We start from the raw sequence: 16,019 nt of genomic DNA on the forward strand, positions 1-16,019 counted from the left end.
TTTCTATTTGATTGGCTTAATTTGTACAAACAGTATGGAAAGCTGATTCTCTTGTGGTATAGTTCTGCTGTGGATATACCTGTAGATTGAGTTACTACTGAAGGGGGAGGAGAGTGCTGATTTAGGATGATAAGAAAATAAACCCAAGCAAGCAATAGATATGGAATAAAAATGTAACACTTGCCAGGAAGCTTATTCTCAATATAAATAAGGATTAGCACTAGAGGCTGTGCACCAAATACAGTCTTAGCACACATATGTTTGAATATTACACTGTGAATACATGAAAAATGACTTCATAAGCATGGCATTTTTCAGTGGAGCAATATTTAGGTCACTTGCTATTGGGTTCAGTCTATGCTAAATGTCTGTGTTTCAAGAAACACCCTTATAAGAAGGGAAAGTAAAGAAATTCTACCTGCCTAGTGGGTAGGGTTAGAGGAAAGAAGCCTTTCCCCTAGCAGGGGTGTGGTTTTAGGGAAGGAGAAGGATGGAACTACACAAAATTGTAGGTAGTTATTTTAAAGAATAGTAATCTAATCGTTTCTGGTTGTTGTAGGCAGGAGAAGCTAGACAAGTGGTTCCACAAGCTTCCATAACGCAATTACAATGGTCCATAGGGGTTTTATTCTGCACAGAGACAAACAAGGGGAAATAACCACATGCTGTAAAATCATCTGCAAGACTCTGTATGCATGTACAGGTTCAACAGCTTGTGCTCAAGTCCCAGATATGATTTAGAGACCGGGCTATTTTTCTGTGCACACAGAACTCAGACTGCAGGTGAATGGCAACAGATGATCACCATCCAGGGTGTTAATATAAGATTAATTGCTTGGATCAAATGGGCCTCTGCTAGCAGGCACTGGTACTTCAGCGTTATATATAGCTGTGTATGCTATCATAAGGCTGATTATGAACAGAAGCCAGCTGAATGATCTATAGTCTATGGTCTTGCCACCTGAACTCCTCAGTGCAGAAAGAAAAGGGGCCATCTCTTTTTTTTTTTTTCCCCTCTTAGATTCTTGCCCTATTTGAAGGTACAAAAAGAAAAACCATTGGTGTTGTGTTCCCTGAGCTGATTGCCAAAGACACAATTTTTGTTTTTGGACAATAGTTGTATTCCATAACACTACCTAAGTCTCCTCTCAAAGCACCTACCTTAGTCTTCCCATTCTGTGCCTAGGAGTCCATGTTACTAAATAAGGAAGACACAGGAGGAAAAGAAAAAAAAACAGTTTCAGCAGTGCTGGCACACGGGGGTGTGTGTGAGAGTTACAGATGCAATAGGACATCCCTTCTGAAACTCTCCTTGAGGTATCCAAAGCGAGAGGCCAAAAAGGACTTTGGTCCCTGACTGAACGATTGGCTATGGAATAGGTTAGAGTGTATGATTGTGGTTTGAGATTTTCTGTGTGGTTTACACAGTATTAGATGCATATATCGCTTACTGTTAGTACCCCTGAGAAGGAATTTGGCCATGTTAAAGTTGCTATCTAATTACTGCCTGGCTCTAGACTTTTAAAAGCCAAGGGGCAAAATCCTGGCCCCACTGTGAATTTTGCCATTGACTTCAATGGGGCCAGGTTTTCCCCTATGTAAGGGGAAAAAGTCTATTTTTAAGTGCTACAAAAAAAGCACAGAAAATAAAATAGCATAGACCTTGGGATAGACATTTCACTAGGTTCCCTTGGACATGACTCACTCATGAATGCTAAAAAGAGATTAAAAACTTGTGTTTTGTGCATATTCTCGATTGGAAAAGCTAGGGTTAATTACAATTGTCCAATAGACCACCTGTGTTAATATGGTGGGTGGACAATGATGGATTCAGTTCGGTTCAGTTCGTAGCAGAAACTGAATTGGGAAAGCCAGGAGAAGAAAGTGGTTTGAATAGTTCAGGTACAAACAGATGATAGAAGGAGTATTAATAATAGTGCTGTGCGTGTGCACCCATTAGCACATGTAATTTCTGAATACATTAAGTAATTTAGTAACCATGCAATTTTCTGTTGCACATCTGTGTGTTACTGATGTGATTCCCATCACTACAATATCTGAATACCTCAAACATTAATGATTTATTATATATAACACCTCTGTGAGGTAGAGAAGTATCATTTCCATTTTACTGATGAGGAATGGAGGCACAAAGAAATTATGTGACTTGACCATAGTCACACAAGAAGTTGGTGCCAGAATCAGAAATTTTACCTAGATCACCTAAATTCCAGTCTATTGTTTTAACCATAAGATCATCCTTACTCTGACGTGTAGAGGAAGTAATTGTATGTGCAAGGAATGAGCAGACAAACTTTGTGTGTGCACAAAAACATGAGTTTTTTTAAAAGTGTAATCCATTGTGTACAATCAATATAGGAGATGTGAGTAGGAGATACAGCCTCTTATTCCTCAAATGGAATATTTTAAGGCTACTTTGTTAGGCCTTATCAGGTTAATGATTAAAATAGTTGCCTTTTGAAGAACAAGTGTGAGATTAGACGTTGATGACAATTACATCTGTACAATTGTTAGATTACCTACAGCTATTGGTAATGTTCTTAATCAGATAGGGGCAATTTGATCTATTTTTCTTCAAATTTAAATCAGAAATGCATTTTGGTTTTGGGGTTTTGGCCATATATATATATATATATATATATATAATATGTATCTATAAAGAACTCTACTTCCTATAAGGTTTGGGTTTTTATATATATATATATATCATAGTTTGGATCTCAAGATTGGTCTGAATATATATAATGTTTTTCACAGTACCATTCACTAGGGATGAATATTTTTCAGACCAATCTTGAGATCCAAACTATGATCTGTTCCATATCTTGTATTTCTCATTATTTGCCACATTCTAACTGTAAGTTTTCTCTAGTGAACCAGACTGTAGTGATTCATTTCCTTTCTGCTGTTGTTATCATTCAAAATAATTATCTATCTTTTCAGTGTTTGTAGGTTTGGGATAGTATCTGCCAGAACATATTAAGCTGGGTTTTATCCAAATGTATGCTGAAAGCTTTCTGTAAGATTTTTTATAAGTAGGACCAAAGTGTTTAGCAACATTGCTTGGATTTGCATGAGGAAATAAAATCAATCCTCAGAAAAAGAGATTTTATAAAGATCCAAACACAAAAAAGCTGTATGGACCAGAAAATATCTATGTATATAAAATAATAATTGGTCTAAACTATCTCTTCTTTAATCTTTATCTTCATATAAGAATGGACTGAATAGACAGAAAAATCACACCTACATTTGAAAGTTTGTTGGGGAGGCTCTGAAGTGAGCAGATATATTTTTCTTCTCTATGCAACTCTAAATAGCATTTATAGGCCTAGTGTATACAAAAACGAGAACAGAATTTCATAGAAGAGAACTCCTGAGAAGATAGCCACCAAAATATGCACACCACCACCTCCTCATGGCCATAAAGGGACAAATCCAAACCTACTAAAACTCCATTGACTTTGAGGAAGTTAAACCAGGCATCAGTCCAGTCTTTTTTCAGTCACAGCCAGTACTTTTTCTACTTCCACCATCCCCACTAAGCTGTTTTATCCATTCTCAAGATCTATTTCACTTACATAATTGAATAGTATTTAAAGAACACAGTATTCTTTATATTCAGTGCTACTAAAACTATTTTCAATGACATTTATCACTGCAGACCAGTAGCAAGTTCAGTACACCTTAGAATTCTCTTGTGGATGGATAGGGGCTCCCCCAGACCCGCTCTGGACCCTGCCGTCTGTTGTTTATATTGTATTTCCTCCCCCCAGTTCATAGCACAGGAGGGGTTCTCCGAATCAAACAAATGGGCAAAACAAAGCTCCCTTTCCCTCTCTTTCCCTTATGAGAGAGGGGATTCTGAATGAAAATAAAGGCAGAGGTGGCCTGTCCTTCAGGCAGTCTTTCTGGATTCACAGTCTATTGCCCTTTAGTAGCGTCTAGCTTCAGCTCATCTTTTTGGGGCGTACAGTTTTGCCACTGCTCTGGACAGCTTTGGGAGCAGTGTGAAGTATGAACTCCTGGGAAAAATCAGGGATGAAGACCACAGGCGCCTTAGACCACCACCATCACCAGCAACTTAGGGGGAGTCTTTTTCCATACCCAGGTTTCTGCCATTCATCTCTGAGCATATTCACATTCCATAAGAGGGCACTCCCTCTTTACGTGCCCTGTCTGGAATAGCTCATTAACGGGGTAGGAGTGGGGAGCCTGGTCGCAGAGTGATATCCAGACGACAGTCTGACAGTCCCACTCCAGTTGTTTGTGGCACCTGGTGGTCCCACTGGCGGTGTTGTGTTTGTGCCCATTCCTCTTGGGCTACCTTTGGTCTGAGGGGTGGTCAGGCTCCTCAGAGAGAGTGCTGCTGACTCTGGTTCACGCTCCCAGGTTTTGGGTGATTCTGCCTCTAGTTATCCTTCAGCTTCTATAAAGTCCTCCAGTAGCCTAACTACTTCTGATAATGTCCCTGGGCAATGCTGTAGGACCCACTCCTCGCCTTTCATGGGTAATATCTGAATAAATTGTTCTGTCACAATGGCCTCAGGCACTTGGGCCCCTGATCGTTCCTACGGGTGGAGACACTTCAAACAGTGTTCCCTCAACCATTACACAACCATTTGGGGTCTTGCCACTTTGGGGTAATTCTCAGATCCAAACTGTTGACAGTTCGTCTCTTTGGAAATATCCAAACAGTCTAAAATGGCAGACTTTACTTGCTTGTGATCTTTGGCCTGCTCCAAGCCCAGATTACAATAGGCTGCCTTCGCTGGACCATGAAGTATGGGGTCAGAGTCACAGCCCATTGTTCTGGGGGTTACTGGGCTGCTAGTGCTACCCTCTCAAATGTGACTAAAAAGGCTTCAGTATCATTGTCTGGCCCCATCTTGGTTAGCATCACTGGTACATGTGGAGGAACTCCCTCAGCTGAAGCATGACCCCTGGTACTCCCTGTGGGTGTAGAGCTGGTACTAGCTGCTGTAGCACCGCTCCAGTTCCATCTTGCATGGAGCAGGTGAGCTCTACTTCCTGTAAGGTTTGTTTTCTTAATTGCTTGTATCAGGTGTAGTTATGCCTGAATTTAACACCATTTGTGGGGTGATAATGGCTCCCTCAAACCCTCTCCGTCTGTCATTTATACTGTCTTTCCTCCCCCCACTTCGCTGCCTGAGTCAGACAAACTGGCAAAAGAAATGTTGCCTCCCCTCTCAAGCAGGGAGAGCTGGAAGTCCTGGCACAGTCAAGGAATTATGATGTGATTGGAATAACAGAGACTTGGTGGGATAACTCACATGACTGGAGTAGTGTCATGGATGGATATAAACTGTTCAGGAAGGACAGGCAGGGCAGAAAAGGTGGGGGAGTTGCACTGTATGTAAAGGAGCAGTATGACTGCTCAGAGCTCAAGTATGAAACTGCAGAAAAACCTGAGAGTCTCTGGATTAAGTTTAGAAGTGTGAGCAACAAGGGTGATGTTGTGGTGGGAGTCTGCTATAGACCACCGGACCAGAGGGATGAGGTGGACAAGGCTTTCTTCCGGCAACTCACAGAAGTTACTAGATCGGAAGCCCTGGTTCTCATGGGAGACTTCAATCACCCTGATATCTTCTGGGAGAGCAATACAGCAGTGCACAGACAATCCAGGAAGTTTTTGGAAAGGGTAGGGGACAATTTTCTGGTGCAAGTGCTGGAGAAACCAACTAGGGGCAGAGCTCTTCTTGACCAGCTGCTCACAAACTGGGAAGAATTAGTAGCGGAAGCTAAAGTGGATGGGAACCTGGGAGGCAGTGACCATGAGATGGTCGAGTTCAGGATCCTGATAAAGGGAAGAAAGGAGAGCAGCAGAAGACGGACCCTGGACTTCAGAAAAGCAGACTTTGACTCCCTCAGGGAACTGATGGGCAGGATCCCCTGGGAGAATAACATGAGGGGGAAAGGAGTCCAGGAGAGTTGGCTGTATTTTAAAGAATCCTTATTGAGGTTACAGGGACAAACCATCCCGATGTGTAGAAAGAATAGTAAATATGGCAGGCGACCAGCTTGGCTTAACAGTGAAATCCTTGCTGATCATAAACACAAAAAAGAAGCTTACAAGAAGTGGAAGATTGGACAAATGACCAGGGATGAGTATAAAAATATTGCTCGGGGATGCAGGAGTGAAATCAGGAAGGCCAAATCACACTTGGAGTTGCAGCTAGCAAGAGATGTTAAGAGTAACAAGAAGGGTTTCTTCAGGTACATTAGCAACAAGAAGAAAGTCAAGGAAAGTGTGGGCCCCTTACTGAATGAGGGAGGCAACCTAGTGACAGAGGATGTGGAAAAAGCTAATGTACTCAATGCTTTTTTTGCCTCTGTCTTCACGAACAAAGTCAGCTCCCACACTACTGCACTGGGCAGCACAGCATGGGGAGGAGATGACCAGCCCTCTGTGGAGAAGGAAGTGGTTCGGGACTATTTAGAAAAGCTGGACTAGCACAAGTCCATGGGGCCGGATGCACTGCATCCGAGAGTGCTAAAGGAGTTGGCGGATGTGATTGCAGAGCCATTGGCCATTATCTTTGAAAACTCATGGAGATCCAGGGAAGTCCCGGACAACTGGAAAAAGGAGAATGTAGTGCCCATCTTTAAAAAAGGGAAGAAGGAGGATCCTGGGAACTACAGGCCAGTCAGCCTCACCTCAGTCCCTGGAAAAATCATGGAGCAGGTCCTCAAGGAATCGATTCTGAAGCACTTAGAGGAGAGGAAAGTGATCAGGAACAGTCAGCATGGATTCACCAAGGGAAAGTCATGCCTGACTAATCTAATTGCCTTCTATGACGAGATAACTGGCTCTGTGGATGAGGGGAAAGCGGTGGACGTGTTGTTCCTTGACTTTAGCAAAGCTTTTGACATGGTCTCCCACAGTATTCTTGCCAGCAAGTTAAAGAAGTATGGATGAATGGACTATAAGGTGGATAGAAAGTTGGCTAGATTGTCAGGCTCAACAGGTAGTGATCAATGGCTCCATGTCTAGTTGGCAGCCGGTATCAAGTGGAGTGCCCCAAGGGTCGGTCCTCAGGCCGATTTTGTTCAATATCTTCATAAATGATCTGGAGGATGGTGTGGATTGCACCCTCAGCAAGTTTGCAGATGACATTAAACTGGGAGGAGAGGTAGATACGCTGGAGGGTAGGGATAGGATACAGAGGGCTCTAGACAAATTAGAGGATTGGGCCAAAAGAAATCTGATGAGGTCCAACAAGGACAAGTGCAGAGTCCTGCACTTAGGATGGAAGAATCCCATGCACCGCTACAGACTTGGGACCGAATGGCTCAGCAGCAGTTCTGCAGAAAAGGACCTAGGGGTTACAGTGGACGAGAAGCTAGATGTGAGTCAACAGTGTGCCCTTGTTGCCAAGAAGGCCAATGGCATTTTGGGATGTATATGTAGGGGCATTGCCAGCAGATCGAGGGACGTGATCATTCCACTCTATTCGACATTGGTGAGGCCTCATCTGGAGTACTGTGTCCAGTTTTGGGCCCCACACTACAAGAAGGATGTGGAAAAATTGGAAAGAGTCCAGCGGAGGGCAACAAAAATGATTAGGGGACTGGAACACATGACTTATGAGGAGAGGCTGAGGGAACTGGGATTGTTTAGTCTGTGGAAGAGAAGAATGAGGGGGCATTTGATAGCTGCTTTCAACTACCTGAAAGGGGGTTCCAAAGAGGATGGATCTAGACTGTTCTCAGTGGTGGCAGATGACAGAACAAGGAGTAATACTCTCAAGTTGCAGTGGGGGAGGTTTAGGTTGGATATTAGGAAAAACTTTTTCACTAGGAGGGTGGTGAAACACTGGAATGCGTTACCTAGGGAGGTGGTGGAATCTCCTTCCTTAGATATTTTTCAGGTCAGGCTTGACAAAGCCCTGGCTGGGATGATTTAGTTGGGGATTGGTCCTGCTTTGAGCAGGGGGTTGGACTAGATGACCTCCTGAGGTCCCTTCCAACCCGGATATTCTATGATTCTATGATTCTCTTTCCCTTTGAGAGAGGGGACTTTGGGTGAAAACAAAGAAAGGTAGATGTGGCCTGTCTCTCAGGCAGTCTTTCTGGATCCAGCTGTGTGAGCTTGGTCCCCCAGAGCCTATTGCCCCTTCGTGGGGCCTACCTTCAGCCCCTCTTCTTGGGGCATACATCTTTGCAGCTGGTCTGAAGCTTCAGGAGTGGTGCGGCCTCCAACTGTCCCTTTCTCAGCTGACCTGTCTCTGTTGTCAGTGATCTCTGAGGTGGAGCAGTCCTCCCCCTGTTCACTACCCCTGCCTGTGGCAGGTATCTCTTTCTAAGATCCTTCCCCTCCAGGCAGAACAAGCCTTGGCGGTGAGCCTCATCATTAGTGCTGAACAGGTCCAGAAGAGCTCGTTAGTCTCCTCTTCACCAGAGTGAGGGCATGTCCCTTCAGAGCTCTCAACATCTTTCATTTTATATATGGTCCCCAGTGTAACACCATAGCAATTCTGGTAATAGCCAGAGGAGTCTATGCACCTTTAGCAGCAGTGAGACATAAGGGTCAGTGTGAAACTTTGTAAAAGAAACCACATACACATATTTCAGTTGTATACACCAATGGGGCCTGAATATTGGAAGGTGCTCAATGTGAGTAAAGCTGGCAGAATGTGCCTATAGCTTAGGAAAACACATAACAAGCGGATGTAAAACAAATAAGAAGGGTGAGGAGGATGAAGATAACAATGATAGGAACATGTCATTGCATATGTACAATCTGCATGTTTCATATCATTCTTTAAGAAAGATATAAATAATGTTATTAATCTCTGTTGAACACCATTATTAGATGGAAATTTACTATAGCCATTGCAGTAGTTCAAAGAGTTAAATAGGTCCTAAACTAATAAAATCAGTCATATTCACCCAGAGAGCATAATATTGTTCTTTCTTGTAAATAGTGCTCTAGTTCCTCAGGTTATAAGTCAGGTGACTCTCATTAAGTCAATCATCATCAAACTGGCTTGACCAGCAAGTACAGAGGAGAAGGTAATCTACCATTATGTAGGCATTGAGTCTAGACAGTGCTATTATGCTGAACACCCTGTAGCTCAAAACATAACTACTTAGATTGCTCAGATAATAACTGTGGCCAGCCAGACATTTTCTGTGGCTGGAGCTGCTAGTTTCTAAAGGCAGATAAATATATTAAATCTCTATTACAGCATTCCATCATGAGCTACACTCAGCTGTAATGTCCCATCTTTTGTCTGTAGCGGCTGTGAAAACATACATGAATGCCAGCCTACACCAGGCATGGGATAGTCCTGTTGTCTTATTATTTGTGGCTTAACTATAACAGCTGTATATAATTCATATATAATATATCATCACACTGAAAACAGGAACAATGACAATAATATTACCCAGCGTAATTCAGAAGAGTAGTATTGTTTGCTTCTAGCTTTAGAGGGCAAAGAGTATGTAGTCATCACTCTTTAATCCACCGGAGAGTCAAATACTGTTTGCACAAGGGGAAATGCCTCACTTTATGGCAGGTTTCAGAGTAACAGTCGTGTTAGTCTGTATTCGCAAAAAGAAAAGGAGTACTTGTGGCACCTTAGAGACTAACCAATTTATTTGAGCATAAGCTTTCGTGATGAAGTGAGCTGCAGCTCACGAAAACTTATGCTCAAATAAATTGGTTAGTCTCTAAGGTGCCACAAGTACTCCTTTTCTTTTCACTTTATGGCAGTGTCATTGGATAGAAATCAGAGGACATGCTAGATGTATCTAGGTACTGTCTATTAGACATAAATATGGGTTAGAGGGAAGCACTCATCTCTGAGCTAGGAGAGACTGGGTTTAAATTCTAGACCAGATATGGGATCAGGCCTAATGCTGACCTAGCAATGTAATATGAGAGTTAGGGCTGAGGTGAGGTTAATGCCCCCTTCTCAGATGTACTCTGCTTTCATGAGAAGTTAAAGCTGAAGTCTCCCTTCCCTATCTCTGATGGCTGTCCAAGATTAGGTTAAAGGTCCCACAGCATTTTTTTAAACCAGCAGATTTCAATCTTGCTAGTCTGGCCATTGAGAGCAACAGGAGAAGCATGGAAGGTAGACGTAAGTATTTTTAAAACCTGGCTGACATAGGGCTCGATTGGGCAATTTAGGCACAGACCATAGTACAGGGTAGTGAGGAATGCCTCTTGGAGCTCCCAGGCACACAGAGATAGTATACCTGCCTGTCAAGGCTGATTCCCCACTTTGGCACTTTGAGTGCAGAAGGTGGGGGCCTACAAGGATTCTAAAAATTAATGCTGGTCACTGCTGGCTTGTAGTAAACTTCCAAGGTTACAGCTTTTCTCTGACCTTGGATGGGTAGATGCTTCCACCACCCAAGTGCAGAACCCCTCTGAGAACCCAGGAAGGCGCACTTGGGAATTCCTTCCTGTGGGGTACCCGCAAGCCCTTCCCTCCCTCCCCCCACCCCTCCCTGGAAAGAGCTGAGAAAGAAAAACAAAGGAAATCAGCTGTTGCCACCAGCTAATTAAACAACATGCACACAAACCTCTTAGGACATCAAATTCAATCCTGTTCTAAAAAAAAGTTAAATTTTATTAAAAACAAAAAGAAAGAAAATACATCTGGAAACTCAGGCTATTGCTAGATTTAAAAAAAAAACACATACAAGGATTAAATATCAAGAATAACTTTCTTGAGGTCCAGCATAAAGATTACAAGCAAAACAAAAGCATTTGGGGTTAGCACAGAGGAGTCCACAAGCCATAAAGAAATAAAAAGAGATAAACCTAATCGCATCTTCCTAAATATTTTCTGATCTACTTGCATATCTGGGGTTTTAAATGAGTAGTTTCTAGGTATGATACCAATGATTTTTCATACCTGCCCCAAGCTTCTTACAGCATAGTTACCCCCTGTTTGCCTCTCCCCGAGAACAACCACAAATAGACAAAGGGAAAGTTTTTTCCCAATTTTAAAAAGTTCTAGCCTTCTCGTTGGCTCTTTTGGTCAGGTGCCCATTCCCTTCCTTTTACCTATGCATCGCAGGGAGACTTTTTAACCCTTTACAGGTAAAGCAAGTAGAGAACAGCTGCTAAGAGGGATTTTATAGCTAACTGTCTGGCTGGGTTTCCATAGAAGGGAGTTACCCACCCCCCTTTCATTTATCACTCTGCCACTTAACCTCTTTGTAGGGTGCCACTTACTTCTGTACACACAACTGGTCTTCTTCTCTGTCTGGTGTCTAGTGGGAGCCAATCTGTTACTCTGTCTCCTTCCTGTGCCATTTAGGACACTTTGTAAACCTGGAGGAATAGGAAGGAGACAGTCTCTGAGTTATCCAACTTTCTGGTACTTTGATTGTACCTGGCCCTTATGTGGATCATACAAAGGGAAGGGCCATGATTTTGAGTCCTTCCCTGACAGACACCTAGGAAAGGTCCAAGCAGAATCTGGCCATTGGTCTGTAGAAGCTGTACCTCAGTTTAACTAGTATTTAAGAATCAGGAAAACTGGATTCTAATATCCAAGGGCTAAACTCTGGTTTCATTTACACTGGCAAAAATCCTGAGTGAAGTCAATCAAATTTCTCCGGATTTTTACATAGACCTAAGACCCCAATTCAGCAAAGCAATTCAATATGTGCCTTACATTAAGCACATGAGTAGTGCCATTAAATTCAATGAGACTACTTGCACACTTAAAATTAAGCTGTGCTTAAGTGCGTTGGGGAATCAGGGTATTAGTGAGATCAGTATCTTGACACAAGTGTGTGTGAGCTGTTACACTGTAACCACCTAATTTATCTACACAGTTACTGAGCTAGAATCAGTATCTCAGGCCATAGTCCTGCAAAGAGCTCTGTTTTGACAGACCCTTCCTTCCACACAGCTCTTCTGAAGTCAGAGGGGCTCTATGTGGGTACCACTGTCTGCTCACCTGGAATTCACGCAGTACTGGGGCCCAAGTCATTAATACCTGAAGTGCTTTGGAATACTCTGAGAGTGCTTTATAAAAGCAAATTCAGTTTCTTTCTAGGTTTGGATTCTCACAAGTGCTGAATCATTGGATGTGCATTGTTTGTCCACGAGGCTCAAAAGGATTTAGTAACTGAGCATCTTAGAGGCAATAAAAGTGAACAGCTGTTCTAGATAAAAATTTAGTAAACAGATTTATACATTTAAAAAATCAATTTTACTTCTGATGCCAGTGTAACTTCATTCATACATCCTTTCCTGTCCACACAAATGCTTTCTTTGTGTATATAATCCCCCATAACTCATAGAGCAGAGTATTTATTTTCTTTTGTCATCATCCGTGTGTATGATACAATCCGTCCAAACTGAAAAAGATGTTCTAAAATACCACATAATCCATGGATTCCCGCTAACTGAAAAACATTCCTACTGACAAACTGCTGCACAACCAGCCTCCCTTTATGCCACAATAATTCATATGACTGTTGATTTACATAGCTGCAGAGAGTAGGCAGGTAAATCAGTTTTTATAAATTCCTTCCAATAATCCAGTTGAGGGAAGATAATAGTGAAGATGAAACTGAGTTCAATCACAGTTCTGTGTTAATGAATTATTTTCACAGGGACAAATCCTATATTTGCTACACAGGTGTTATTCCCAAAACGTTGTTTTCCTGAAAGAAAACTGGGGGGAATTATCTCTTGTGATCAGAGATATGAAGACACAAATTATTAAATGACTCTCACATTTACAAAGTTTAGCACCAAAACATTATGGTGATGGGTACTTTGGAAATGCTGATAGACAGCTAGATAAATATAGAATTAGAATAGAATAGTTAAAACCATTGCTGTTGGAGATATTTGTGCTGGTAAAACTGGTGCTCCTGATACTGAGTCCTTAGAAGCAGGCAGCATGTAGGCACAGCTTGACTTTCTGGATCAGGCAGATTAAGAACATAATATTTTCTACACAGTTAATGCTGAGACTATGGTTAATTACTTAGCAGACCCTAAATCCCACAACTGACTTTCTGTCATTTCAACGGAACAAGAGAATGATACGTCCAGTGTGCAAAAGCTGGCAGGGAACTATCTGGCAAGCTTTCCAGCTGGTACGTAATCAGAAAAAGCATTCAGCATTTCAGGTGGGTTGCTTGCTAACCAGGCTATGCTTTAACCCTCAATTATCATAGAAGTTGGTTTTTACTAAGATAAATTTGCATTGCTAGTCTATAAATTTAACCAATGGTTAGAATAAAAGTACGGGGACCCAATCCTGCTCCTATTGAAGTCAATTGATATGTCTGACTTCAGTGATCACAATCCTAGAACAAGATTTTCAAAATTGGGTGCTTAAAGCCCAAATAAGTGGCCTGGTTTTCAAAAATGCTGTGCACCCATCGTAACTAATTGGAGCAGGCCACTAAATATAAATTTAAGAAGAAAACAGACTGGGTAGAGTTCAACCTGCTGTTTAAAGGTGTGGCTTTAATGTTACTGCTTGAAAAGAAATACAAGATGTGCAGTGTGTCAGATTGAATGTTGCTGTTGGAATCCAAACTGGTGGCTTTCGTCACTTTTTGTGATTGTAACTGTGTGATCTGAATGTTGCATTAAATGTACACGTGCATTTAATTTACACCACATGCAGCAGACAACAGTAAAGGCTGATTATAAGATACAAACCTATCTGCACTCTAATACTAAAGCATTACAATATCACATGGGCATTAAGATATTTCTTTTATAAATTTCTATTTTATACCAAAGCATCTAAAAATAAAAATCCAAAGTTATAGGAAATGAGAAAAGAGATGTAGAAAGAAGAAGAGTGATACCTAGATTACAGGTATATAGCAATATAGGAATCAATTTAAGCCAGCTGGCCTGCGTTTAACCTGGGTGCATGAAGAAGTAGTAATTGATATGCCCAATACTGGATTCCAAGGTACATTTTCCAGGATTTTCTGAGTCATAACTTCACATTAGGATCTACGTGGAACATAGATCTTGCCATAATCAACATGTTTATCCATGGCACAAGCAAATATTTTCTAGTTTGGACCCAAAGAAGAAAAAAAATGTAAAGAGGGAGTAGGGAAGAGAGAATGGAGCCTGAATTCTGATCACCAGACTCACATGAGTAAATCTACTGAAGTTAAAAGGGCAACTCACGTGATAAGCAGATTTAACCCAGGATCCGTGAGGTAAATTGGAACAAATCCACGGAGGGCTTTTAAAACAAGAAAGACAGTTCTGAATGTATGTTAATCCAGGATAATATTTGATATGCAAATATATTACAAATATTTCAGCTACAAAAAAGTGGGGAGTTTCTCTAAAATGAATGAATGAATGGACAAATGAATGAATGAATACATAAATAAGGCAAAAAGAAAAGGAGTACTTGTGGCACCTTAGAGACTAACAAATTTATTTGAGCATAAGCTTTCGTGAGCTATCGCTCACTTCATCAGATGCATTCAGTGGACAATAAATAAGGCAATCTCCTGACACCTACATATTTATTTTAGAAAATATATTTAAATGTATATTGGTTTATAGGAGCATATATACAGGAATTTGTTTAATAGACTGCACATGGCTAGATTCACAGTATATTACTCATTTATTCAGCTCTGAAGTGCATATTTGAACCTTGTTCTACATGTAGACCCCTTGCTTTTAGGAGAACTGCTCCTGCTTTTGTGAAGTTATGGTTAGAGAGTGCAGAGTCTTTAAATTTCTTTTGGACCTCTGTATTGTACTGATGTTTTTCAAGAAAATCTGTCCACGCTTGTGCTGATCAGAAGGCTACAGGTATTTTCTGCCACATCAAATATATTATCATCATCCTTACTGTGTTAAACACCCTACCCTGCTAACTGGAAATGGAAAATTATCCTCTAGCTGAAGTGATAGGAATCTGTGATTTGGTACAGGCAATGCGTGTTGAATCATTGCTGTCATTCTGAAGTTCTGAGTAGCCATGCCATGCAGCCCAAGTGACAATCCTGGCCACAAATTTGTTATAATACTTTCCTTAAGTGAAGATGAATTTTAAAATTATTTTTTTTAACCTGACACAAAAACCACAGAAACTAAAAGAATACGATGAAGAAAAGACAATATTGTTTGGCCATCTTTGATACTTGGCCAAAAAACACATCTCCATTTCACCCCTAAGAAGGAGTATGACAGGAAGAATATGTAATATTGAAAAACATGCAAATAAAGAATTGGAAACCTTAAACAGGAAATCCTGGTTCCACTCATCAGAGTATTTATGACGGTGAAAACCAGTCCCTATGTACTGGTGGGCGAATAATACAAAAACCCCAATATTTTATTTTTAAAATTTCATGAAATTTGTTATTTGACTACTATTACTTGGGGATGTAGGTTCATAAATGCATAGAAGGTATCAAAAGAAAGACATCCTATTAATTAAATAGATTATTGTTGCAGCATCCAGTTTTGAGGCTGAATATGGGCATCCTGGAAAGGAAGAAAAAAAATCTTTCTACTTAATGAAGAGAAGTGCCCATCCAAGCACATTCAGAGTGCACATGATAGTGCACTTTGGGGCCAGTCATGGAAATGTCCAAATCACATTACTGTCAGAGTCAATAGCATAACCACTGATAAATCTAAACATAATACAACACAACAACCCAATAGATTTTTTTAAATGAATAAGTGCAAGAAGCATAATATGCTAACATCTTATTACTATATATTTCCTAAAACTAAATTATGGCATAAAATTGGGTAAACTATGAAACTTCCCTATACTTAATCGATTCTCCCCATTATAAACTCCTCTTAATTATCGAAACTCAGAAATTCTGAATGGCAGTGGATGGAAGTATCTACCTACAAAAGAAGCCACATTATTTTTCATTTTTAAATGCTGCCTTTCTGCTGATCCAGCAGCTCAGAAAAGATGCATATTATGCTGACGATAAGGGTTTTTTTTTGGATCTAGCACTGAAGCCTCTTTTTG

Source organism: Chelonia mydas, chromosome 5 (genome assembly GCF_015237465.2).
Source record: "Chelonia mydas isolate rCheMyd1 chromosome 5, rCheMyd1.pri.v2, whole genome shotgun sequence".
In the NCBI taxonomy this organism is placed as follows: Eukaryota; Metazoa; Chordata; order Testudines; family Cheloniidae; genus Chelonia; species Chelonia mydas.